This window comes from Lagenorhynchus albirostris, chromosome 8 (assembly GCF_949774975.1).
Source record: "Lagenorhynchus albirostris chromosome 8, mLagAlb1.1, whole genome shotgun sequence".
Lineage (NCBI taxonomy): Eukaryota > Metazoa > Chordata > Mammalia > Artiodactyla > Delphinidae > Lagenorhynchus > Lagenorhynchus albirostris.
Window position 1 is genome coordinate 57781295 of NC_083102.1, and position 10966 is coordinate 57792260.

The following is a 10966-nucleotide window of genomic DNA, read 5'->3' on the forward strand; positions in this document are numbered from 1 at the left end:
TTTCCATTATGGTATAATAGATAAGAATTTTATTAATATATTTCCTTGGATTAGATTACATCATGGACAACGAAGGCATCAACAAATCTCTTGACTCTGTCAATTTACTGTGCACAATCTCATAATATTTTATATGAATAACATCTACTCTGTACAAAATTATCTTTTCATTTGATAATTCTCATGAATTCCTTATATAGTAATGAGCTAGTTCAGGAGTATAAAGTATATCAAAGTAACCTAAAATATTTCTGGCATCTCTCTTTTTATAAGATAAATGTGTAAATCACTGTGATTTTCCAGGGGCTCTTTGAGAAATCCCAAATATAATTTTAATTTTGAAAGACATCTAATGCTCATTTTGGCAACTCATAAACTAAAATTGGAATGATATAGAGAAGATTAGCATGGCCCCTGCACAAGTATGACATGGAAATTTGTAAAGTGTTCCATATTTTTTCAGCAAATGATGCCAGGAAAACTGAATATTCACATGCAAAAGAATGAAGCTGAACTCTTACCTTACACCATATACAAAAGATTAACTTAAAGTGAATCAAAGACCTAAACATAAGAGCTAATACTGGACTTCCCTGGTGGCGCAGTGGTTGAGAATCCACCTGCCAGTGCAGGTGGGGACACAGGTTCAATCCCTGGTCCAGGAAGATCCCTGGATCCAGGATGCCGTAGAGCAACTAAGCCCATGCGCCACAACTACGGAAGCCCACGCACCACAAGTACTGAAGCCTGTGCGCCTAGAGCCCATGCTCCGCAACAAAAGAAGCCACCACAATGAGAAGCCCACACACCGCAACGAACAGTAGCCCCTGCTCGCCGCAACTAGAGAAAGCCCACGTGCAGCAACGAAGGCCCTACGCAGCCAAAAAAAAAAAAAAAATTTTGGGAGAAAACATATGGGAAAAGCTTCATGAGTTTGAATTTGGCAATGATTTCTTGGATATAACACCAAAAGCACAGGCAAAAGAAGAAAAAAATGGATAAATTGGACTACATCAAAATTTAAAACATTTGTGTATTCAAATAACACTATCAAGAGAGTGAAAGGGAAACCCATGGAATGGGAGAAAATATTTGCAAATCATATATCTAATTAGGGGGTAACATCTAGAATATATAAAGAACTCCTACTATTTAACAACAAAAGAAATAAACAACTAGATTTAAACATGGACAAAGGAATTGAATAGACAATTCTCCAAAGAAGATATACAAATAGCCAATAAGCAAATGAAAAAAATATTCAAATCACTAATTATTAGAGAAATGCAAATCAAAACCACAATGACATATCATTTCATAACCATTGGGATAGCTATTATCAAAAACCAGAATATAAGTGTTGACAAGCATGTGGAGAAACTATAACCCTTGGCATTGCTGGTGTGAATATAAAATGGTGTGGCCACTATGGAAATTGGTATAACAGTTCCTAGAAAAAAAACATAAAATTACCATTTAATCCAGCAATTCCATTTCTGGGTATATACCCCACAGACTTAAAAGCAGGATCTCAGAGAGATATTTGTACACTCATGTTCGTAGCAGTATTATTTACAATAGCCAAAAGGTGAAAGCAAGCCAAGTGTCCAATGAAGGATGAGTGAATAAACAAAATGTATTATATACCTACATTGGAATATTACTGAACCTTAAAAAGGAAGAAAATTCTGACACATGACACAACACAGTGAAACTTGAAGATATTCTAAGTGAGATAAACCAGTCACAGTAGGACAACTACTATATGATTCCATTAACTACTTATGGCAGTCAAATTCATAGAGACAGAAAGTAGAATGATGGTTGCAGGGGCTGGAGGGAAGGAGGAATGGGGAGATATTGTTTAATGGGTATGGAGTTTCAGTTGGGGAAGATGAAAAAGTTCTGGCAATGGATGGTGGTGATGGGTGCACAATACTGTGAAGTAACTTTTTGTACTTGATGCCATAGAACTGTACAGTTAAAAATGGTTAAGATGGTAAACTTTATATTACGTATATTTTACCACAATAAAAAAAAATGAAAAAAACATCCTAAAAATTTTAGTTTGGTTTTCCCTGGTGGCGCAGTGGCTGAGAGTCCGCCTGCCAATGCAGGGGACACGGGTTCATGCCGTGGTCTGGGAAGATCCCACATGCCGCGGACTGGCTGGGCCCGTGAGCCATGGCCGCTGAGCCTGCGCGTCTGGAGCCTGTGCTCCACAACGGGAGAGGCCGCAGCAGTGAGAGGCCCGCGTACTGCAAAAAAAAAAAAAAAAAAAAAAAAAAATTTCTAAAGAAGCTTACTTCAGAAGCAAATCTACATTATCAAGGTGAAATCTTGGACAATTCCGACTGGATTCATAATTTTGGTTTAAAACAAAGTTTCTTCACTTTGGCGCTGTTGACATTTTAGGCCACATAACAAGAATTTAAAAGATTAAACTCTTTGAAAAGACATCTCTCATTACATTTTCATTTAAACACACTTCATTATTTTTTTAATCCTAAAAAAACTTGTGGAAACAAAGATAATTTACTGGATCCATGGAAATGATGTAGGAAATCTTAAACATTTAAATCATGAAAAATTAAACTCATACTAACTAAAATATTTTGCTAAACATTTTTACATGTTGATAAAATTAGTAAGACATTATGTTGATTTAAAAGCTACAGTTAAATTACTCTAATTTGTCCAAAGAATTGTCTATCTAAGAAGAATATCTGCCTGATTTTTCATATATAAATAAGCCTCTGTAATAATATCAAGAATTTTACCGAGGTATGCAGGTTTACACCAAGGTCATATAGCCCATGGGTGGCAGAGCCAGAGTCTGAACTCAGGGATTCTGGAACCATAGATTGTGCTCTTAACTAGTATGCTATTTTGTTGTATTTGAAATAAAGATATTTTTTTATTAATTCCGGAAAAAAAAAAAGAATTTAAAGACTGTGAAATTTGGCCAAAAATTCTCAGTGTTGAGTTTTTCTTTCTAGCTGGGAGCCACATCCATTACTTAAAATCACAGCTAACTTTTCTGCTGAGTTTCACTCTTGGCGAGGAAAATCATACAAAGCAGCACAAACAATCTAATATTTCCCCTTTTTTTTATTTTGGAAACTTTAAACTTTATATCTACACTAGATATTCTAGAATTTACACATCATTACAGAGCAATGTTCATGAACAAATTAACTTCTAAAATTCCAAAGAGAAGGGAAAAAGAAAGGGAAAGAAGAAACAAGAGGAAGCCAGCTTAAGATAGATATAAAATTATCAATAAAAGGCTAATTATCTAAGATCTGCAAGCAAGAGAAAGGGGTCAGATGAAAGAAACCCTATTTTTACAGATATACACACAAGAGAAAAAAGCATTACACTTTATTTAAACAATAACTAGGGCCTTTAACCATTCCATCAAAACTTATGATTAAAAAGCTGGTACTCAGTAATCACCAAAGTAGGAAAACTTGAGGGGTGGATCTCTTAAGTTAAAAAGTAACCTCTTTCACATGTAGCTGTCCAGTTTTCCCCAAACCACATAGAGACTGTCTTTTATCCATCATATATTCTTGCCTCCTTTGTCATAGACGAATTGACCATATGTGTGTGGGTTTATTTCTGGAATCTCTATTCCATTACATTGATCTATGTGTCTGTTTTTGTGTCAGTACCAGGCTGTTTTGATTAGTGTGGCTTTGTAGTGTATTCTGAAGTCAGGGAGATTGATACCTCTGGCTTTGTTCTTTTTCTTCAAGATTGCTTTGGTTATTTGAGGTCTTTTGTGGTTGCATTATTTGTTCTAGTATTTGTGGTAGTATTATTTGTTCTAGTTCTGTGAAAAATATCATGGGTATTGATATTTCACTTACATGTGGAATCTAAAAAATAAAACAAACAAATGAATATAATAAAACAGAAACAGACTCAGAGATACTGAGAACAAACTAGTGGATACCAGTGGGGAAGGGCGTTGGGGGGAGAGGCAAGATAGAGGAAGGTAATTAAGAGGTAGAAACTACTAGGTATAAAATAAATAAGATACAAGGATGTAATAAACAAGATACAAGGATGTACATGGGGAATATATCCAATATTTTATAACTGTAAATGGAGTATAAACTATAAAATTATCAAATCACTATGTTGTACATTTGAAACTAATATAATATTGTAAAACAATTGTAATTCAATTTTTTAAAAAAGTAACCTCTTGTTTGGACACACAAATCAGAGAATCTCCTCCCAAGGTTTCCTTCCCATTTGCATCTTGTTCAAGTCAGAAATTCCCTGAAATGGCCACAGTAATTCTAAAACCTCCTTGGTGAAATAGGCTGATGAGAGAAATATTCACACGAATGAAAGCATGAAGGCAGCACATGTGTGCCCCAGAGTGTCAAAGAAGACCTCATGAGAACTGCAACACTTGGTGAGAATCTGGCCAATCACCAAGTATCACAGGCTTCAGACTTCCAGCTCCAAGCAAAAGAAACAAAATTAAGTGACTATCAAAGAAACACAGGCCAGACGAAGGTACAGTTTTATTAGCTTTGGATAGGTGGTCCAAGGCAAAATTGGTCCTATAAGGATGTGGGTCTGATGAGACATTTTGAACTTGTCAGTACTCAGGGATGGATTGAGAAACAAACTATTAAACCTATGCTAATCCTTTCCCCTCTGACTTTTCTCTTATAGCCTCACAGCAAAAAGTGACAAGAACAGAAAAAGAACCCAAACATTGTGTTATAAATAACAAGCTAGGTTTCCCTCCAAATGTGAGTTTTCAAATCTGACCAGATAGACAAAGATTCCCAGGAGGAATCCTCTCATTCCCAGGACACAAAATAAACTCAGTTTTAGTGAGCTTCACATAAATCTATTGGGCCCGAGCACCAATGCAGGACCTATTTGACCACTGCAGTGGGAGAGGTCCCTGAACATGAGGTTCAAGAAGCCTCAAGGGTCCATGTGGCTTCAGAGCTGAGGGCCTTGGGCTGTGTCAACCAGCGGGTCTCAATCAGATCTTCTTGTGTCTTCAGGGTTGTCAGTGTCAATTCCACAAAAGAACATCAGAGAAACCTACTGATCAAGCAAAGCTAAGTTTATTAGAGTTACTGTCACAAGGGGGAGCACCCCCATGATAGTCTTCGTAGTATATCAGAAGGGAGATTTCAAGAAGTAGTATTTGTAGGGTTTAAGGAGCTGGACTTACAAGTTTTAGAGCAAGTCTTTCATGGCAGTTTATTATTGTGATAGTTTTGACACAATAATTTGGGATTGGTGGAGACAGCAAGGTGTTTTGATGAGTAAACTGCTGAAGGATTAGGAAGCTGTTTGCCCAAGCCAGCTAGCAAGTATTGTCTCAATAGGAGAACTGTTTATCCAAATGAGCAAAGTATTTACCTGGACAAAATTGGCTTGTAGAAATTCCCTGAACAAATAGTTAAATTTACTGATTTATAGTCTTATCTCCTTGGGCCAGAGTTCTCTAGAACAAACAGTTGTGTTGTGATGGCACAGGTGGTCTGAGGTCTCAGAACCTTTCTGTTCTGTGACCTCTACTATGGCTTGCCCAGTGGTATACCTGGAAAGTATCATTGCTTTCAGATGATTTCCCATAAAAATTAGTAAATATCTTTCAGAGGAATAATTTTCTTCTGTTTCCTCAGAATATACCCTTTCTTTAGAATGGTATTATCCTTTCATTGGTCTGGAAATGTTTCTTTTTCGCATTTTCTTGCAAATGGGGTACTAGCTGTTAACAGATTAGAGTTAAAAGAGGTTTTGCCAGGGTTTGGATCTCAGATTCTTTCCAGCTTCTGTGGATACACTGGTCTATCCTTCCTTAATCTGCTCCCATTCACAGACAGCAAAAATTCATCAAACTTCTAAAGCTAGTAACAATTTCTTCTGACTTTAATATTTTGCAGGTATTGCCATAAAAATCTAGGTTGAGAAAAATTAACAGTTTGATCTTATGACCCTTTTGTAAAGCAAACAAGTTGGACATTTTCATTCTAACACGACGAGTAAAATAAAAAATAAGATTACAGATGACAAAATCACTCTGGTCACTTTGTAATGTGACTGTTTCATTATTTGGATTAGAGCAAAAAGGTTTTTTGTCCATTTAACGAAGTGAAGCAGCTTGAATGGGAGCCTGAAATACATATTTACTGCTTTCATTTATTAAAACAGAGAATTAAAACCTAAATTGGACTCGCTAAATATTAGAAACATTTCTGTAACCCATCCAAAAGAGCTTTTTAATTTGACAAGGCAGATTAAGAGGCAGACACCGACAGGCAATACAGATACATAAAGAACATGGTCACATTGTGTGTCCAAGTGCTGAAAGATTTTAAAAGTCAAGAGTGCAAAAGAAAACAAAGCTATGGGGATGTCTGGAAGTTAATTAGATATCTTCTAATATGTATAATAATTAGAATCCTAGAAGATAGAAAGATGAAAAGAATGCAAGATATGGTCAAGTCCAGAGGTTTTTCAAGATAGGAAGCTGTTTAAGTATTTTAGGACACGAAGTGGAAAGCCAAATGAGATGATGAAGCAAGTGGCAACAATCTTAGTGGGGGCCACACAGTCCTTTTAGAAGACAAATGCAGGCATTTCCTGATTAATGTCAGTAAACTATTCCTGACAATCTGCAGTTATGCACAAAATTGTTAACAGACGCCTATGTCCACTTATTTTAAACAGGAACACTTTTAATACGTTAACCATCAACTCAATGCCTCCAACCAATTTCTTAAAATACAGAAAACAACTGCATGTGAGTAACAGACTCTAACATTAGGATGTGAAATTACTGTAATTAAATATTGTATTGTGTGCAGTAGTGCTTCCATACTTCTCTTTACCCTACGGACATCATAAGAGTCACAATAAAAAGAGTTTTTATTCACGTTATGGTATGCTTGTCAAGGCTTCTACACTGATTCTGTCATTCTGTCAGTTGTATTTGGATCACAACTCAAAGCTTTTCCCTCTCATCATCTTGATAAAAAAAAAATTGCATTGAGCTTTGGGGATATAAATATACATTTGTTCCCATATAAGCCCCAGCCTAAAATATTGTTTTGAGAGATAAATGTTTTATGAAGTTAGGAGTATTAAGATCCAAGAGGTATCCTAGTGGGAAAACCATAACTGTGGAGAGAATCAGCAGTTTATGCCTATATTAGAAAAACTGTGACTTATTTGAGGCTTAAATTCGTGGACATGAACTATGTGAAACACTTCTCCATCCCCTTTTGAAAGGTATAGTGATTATAACTAAGACTTAGTTTGAGCTCCCTCACTGTTGTCATTAAGAATCATTCTAGAATTTTGCCTTAAATAGGAAGGAAACTCTGACACACTACAACAAGGATAAACCCTGAGAGCATTAGGCTAAGTGAGATAAGTAAGGCACAAAAAGACAAACACTGTATGATGCTCTTTATATGAGGTATCTTGAGTGGCCAAATTCATGGAAAGAAAAAGTAGAAGGGTGGTTGCCAGGGTCTGTGGGGAAGGGAGAAATGGGGAGTTGTTTTTTTTTAATGGATATAGAGTTTCAACTTTTTCCAGGTAAAAAAGTTCTGGAGATTGGTTGCCCAACAATGTTAATATACTCAACATTACTGAAGTGTACACTTGTGGTACAAATGGTAAAGATGGTAAATTTTATGTTATGCATTTTTTACACCAGTAAAAAAGAAAAAAAGAGGTGGGAAAAAAAGAATCATTCTAGAAGCTCACCTTATGCAGAAGGCACTTCTAAACATTTTTGGTATGACATAAATGTCTCTTTAGTGATTAAGTATCTTTTCGCCCAGGGAGAATTAGGAGTATGTATAAAAATCTTCAGATAATAAAATCCATAGTGTCAATATTTTGCATTAAGGAATCTTGCATATTTGCCACTATATTTTCTTATTTACTTGTCTTAATACCCTTGTAATTCCATTTTCTAAAGTGTACTTGTGTAATTGATTTAGGTGTGTGGTATTAAATTCAATTCTTACTAAATTTATGTACATTCTTTAAAAATTCAAGATAACTTGAGGTATTTATAAGTTTAATTTATGAGATTAAGACGAGTTAAGTAGCCAGGAAGACTGTATTTAAGTTAGACAATGGTTTTGCTGAAAAGAAAATTGAACATTTTAATGTAAAATGTTAAACGTAAAAGGAAATTTAATAAACTAAGATGTTTAAGGGAATTTAATAAGGTTCTGAAATCTCCCTTAAAAGCAATTGTAAAAATTTGCTACACTTTTAAAAAGAATTCAAAGACTATAAAGGTACATTAAAAGCTTAAGACAAAATCAAGTAAATAAAATATTCATTTAAAAAGAAACCTAAGTAAACCTCTAAATGGTCTTTTCTACACATAAAAGCTGTCCTTGAGGGCATCAAAAAAAAACCCCTCACTTTCACACAGGCAATAATACGGAACATAAAGAAGAGAATGAGAGCTGGGTTGCAGCAGCTATTGAGTAGTTGTTAACTGCCACTGACAGTGTGAGCAAGTTAGGTATTCTGTAGAACAGAAACAGAACTAAACTCAACGACTGCAGAAAACCACGGCTAAAAATGGAGATGCAGAGTATTCGTTTTCCTATTTAAATTATATCGAACCCTTCTTGATAATTTTTAACCTCAGAGCCTTTCCTCAGTTCTTTATTCGTTAATTGCCTCACCAGCAGGCAGTTTGCGAGTTCTCGGGTCATCCTGAGCCTGTGGGGCGCCAAGGCTACCAGGAGCCTTGATAATGAGCAGCTTAATTCTCTCTTCCTCTCCGGAACTGAGTAACTTATAATTCTGCTGAGGTGCAAAGGCAGTTTGTCTCCAGTTCTCAAAGATTTTCTCACAATCAAAAATAGATTTTCTTTTCTTTTTAAGTAGTCTGCAAAGCACCCTGCTCAGTAACATGTACATTTAATAATTTGGGGGGAAGGTAATAAGGATGACCTGGTGTGATACCATTTTAATGAGCCAGTTTCTCTCTAAGGAAGCTCTGGGCTTTGGTGAATCTGAGGCATATTTTTAAATGAGTCAGAATCACTTATTGATCACCCTCTGTGGGTAGATGACTGTGTTAGTATTATTGACAATCTAAAAGATAACAAAAGAAAAAGCCTTGGACTTCAAAGAGTTTCTAACAGCCTTTTTGGAATATGGAACACTTCTGGGCAGGCAAGCCCAGGGCAACATGCTGCAGCCATATGTCGCTTCAGGGCTCTGAGTCACACAGCAGGATGAGAGGAAAGGAAATGAGGACAAGTAGGCTATAAAAATGAAATTGTCTCCAAAGAAATCCTCAGACCAGTGGTCTAATGGAACATGTCAAGCAGGGACTGGAGAAACCCATCCAAAATTATACCTCTTACTAACCAAAGGACTTGGTCCAACTATCAGTTCAACAAAGACTTTTTACATTAAAAAAAAAAACAAACACAGCTTCCCTGGTGGCGCAGTGGTTAAGAATCCACCTGCCAACGGAGGGGACACGGGTTCAAGCCCTGGTCCAGGAAGATCCCACATGCCGCGGAGCAACTAAGCCCGTGCGCCACAACTACTGAGCCCATGTGCCACAACTGCTTAAGCCCGTGCACTTAGAGCCCGTGCTCCGAAACAAGAGAAGCCACTGCAATGAGAAGCCCGCGCACCACAACGAAGAGCAGCCCCCGCTCGCCACAACTAGAGAAAGCCCGCGTGCAGCAAGACCCAACATAGCCAAAAATAAATAAATAAAATAAATAAATTAACAACAACAAAAACCACTGACTTCATGGAGAGGCTGAAAATACAGACAGATAATGCCAGAACATGTATCACGTAGAGCTTGGCCCCATGCCTCTGCAGCAATCAGCCCGAACGATCAGGACACGGTCAACGACTGCTAGCTTCCTCTCATTTGGGGCCCTTGTTTGTTGCTTAGGACCAACCAGAGAAAGCCATATAAGATTCCCAAATCAGTCATGTAGGACGACCCACTTCTCATTAGCTCTCTCTGGCTTCCCCATGCTGACAGCCTCCAATCAGCACACGGGAGGCCTATCCATTTTTTTTTTCTTCACTATCAAGCGTCCTTGCCTATCTTGGAGTCTCTGCTAAAAGCAAGTGGTTCGGGCTGACTGCAATTCAGAGCTGTAGCAAGCTCTGAATACATCGCCTTCTAAAATTCTAATTTGGGTAGTCCTCATTTATTTCCAAAGTTCTGCTGGAGACGCAACATAGATACTGTCTGCTCTGCCTGTGGCCCCAGACCCCAGCCTTTGACCAGACACAGGACCCAAGGAGGGAGGCCCAGGTGTCTTGCTACTCATGGCCTGTGGAGGGCACGCTGGTGTGGTGAGTCAGCACCAGGTCTGAACTCTGCTGTCTTTGCAGAGTTCCTCCGCTATTTATCCTCAGTTTATTAGGCAGGGTTTGTTACTGGTTCCCATTTGTTTGGCATCCTTGGTGGAATCAGGTCATTCCTTTTCATCTTTTTTGCAAGGTTGTGTGCTTTCTGTTTTGTGTTGTGCTGTCTACAAGTGTTGTTTGTTATAGAGAATTCCAGGTTAAAACACAGGTCTGGGCCCAAAAAGCCTGTTCCAGCTTACCTCACAGACCCGTGGATTTGCTCTTCTTACTCAGGTGTCCATTTGGACGAATTCTGCTGAGGGTCACCAAAAACCTGATGAGTTTTTCCTTCCATCTTGACTTTTTATCTTGAGAGCTTGGCTTTGATCCAGATAGACTGTTCACTCTGGTTTTCTGCCTGTAGGGTGAAGAGTTGGGGGGGGGAATGAAGATTATTGGGTCTGCATTTGGAGGTAGCCAGCCAACCTTCACGTTAGGGGCCCAAAACGTGAGGTGCACACGCATCACATTACTACTGACCATTGCCAGCTCTCGTGGCATCACTGAAGCCTAAATCCTCTCCTCGGGAAAGAATCTTTCCTCTGTGTAC

General features: G+C 37.8%; 1 non-coding gene across 1 annotated transcript; it reads left to right on the forward strand.

The window, feature by feature from the left end:
* The first annotated feature begins 352 nt into the window (after positions 1–352).
* LOC132525015 (U6 spliceosomal RNA) lies at positions 353–459 on the forward strand. The gene has a single exon (XR_009542150.1). It is a non-coding gene; the product is annotated as a U6 spliceosomal RNA (small nuclear RNA).
* Positions 460–10966: the final 10507 nt, after the last annotated feature.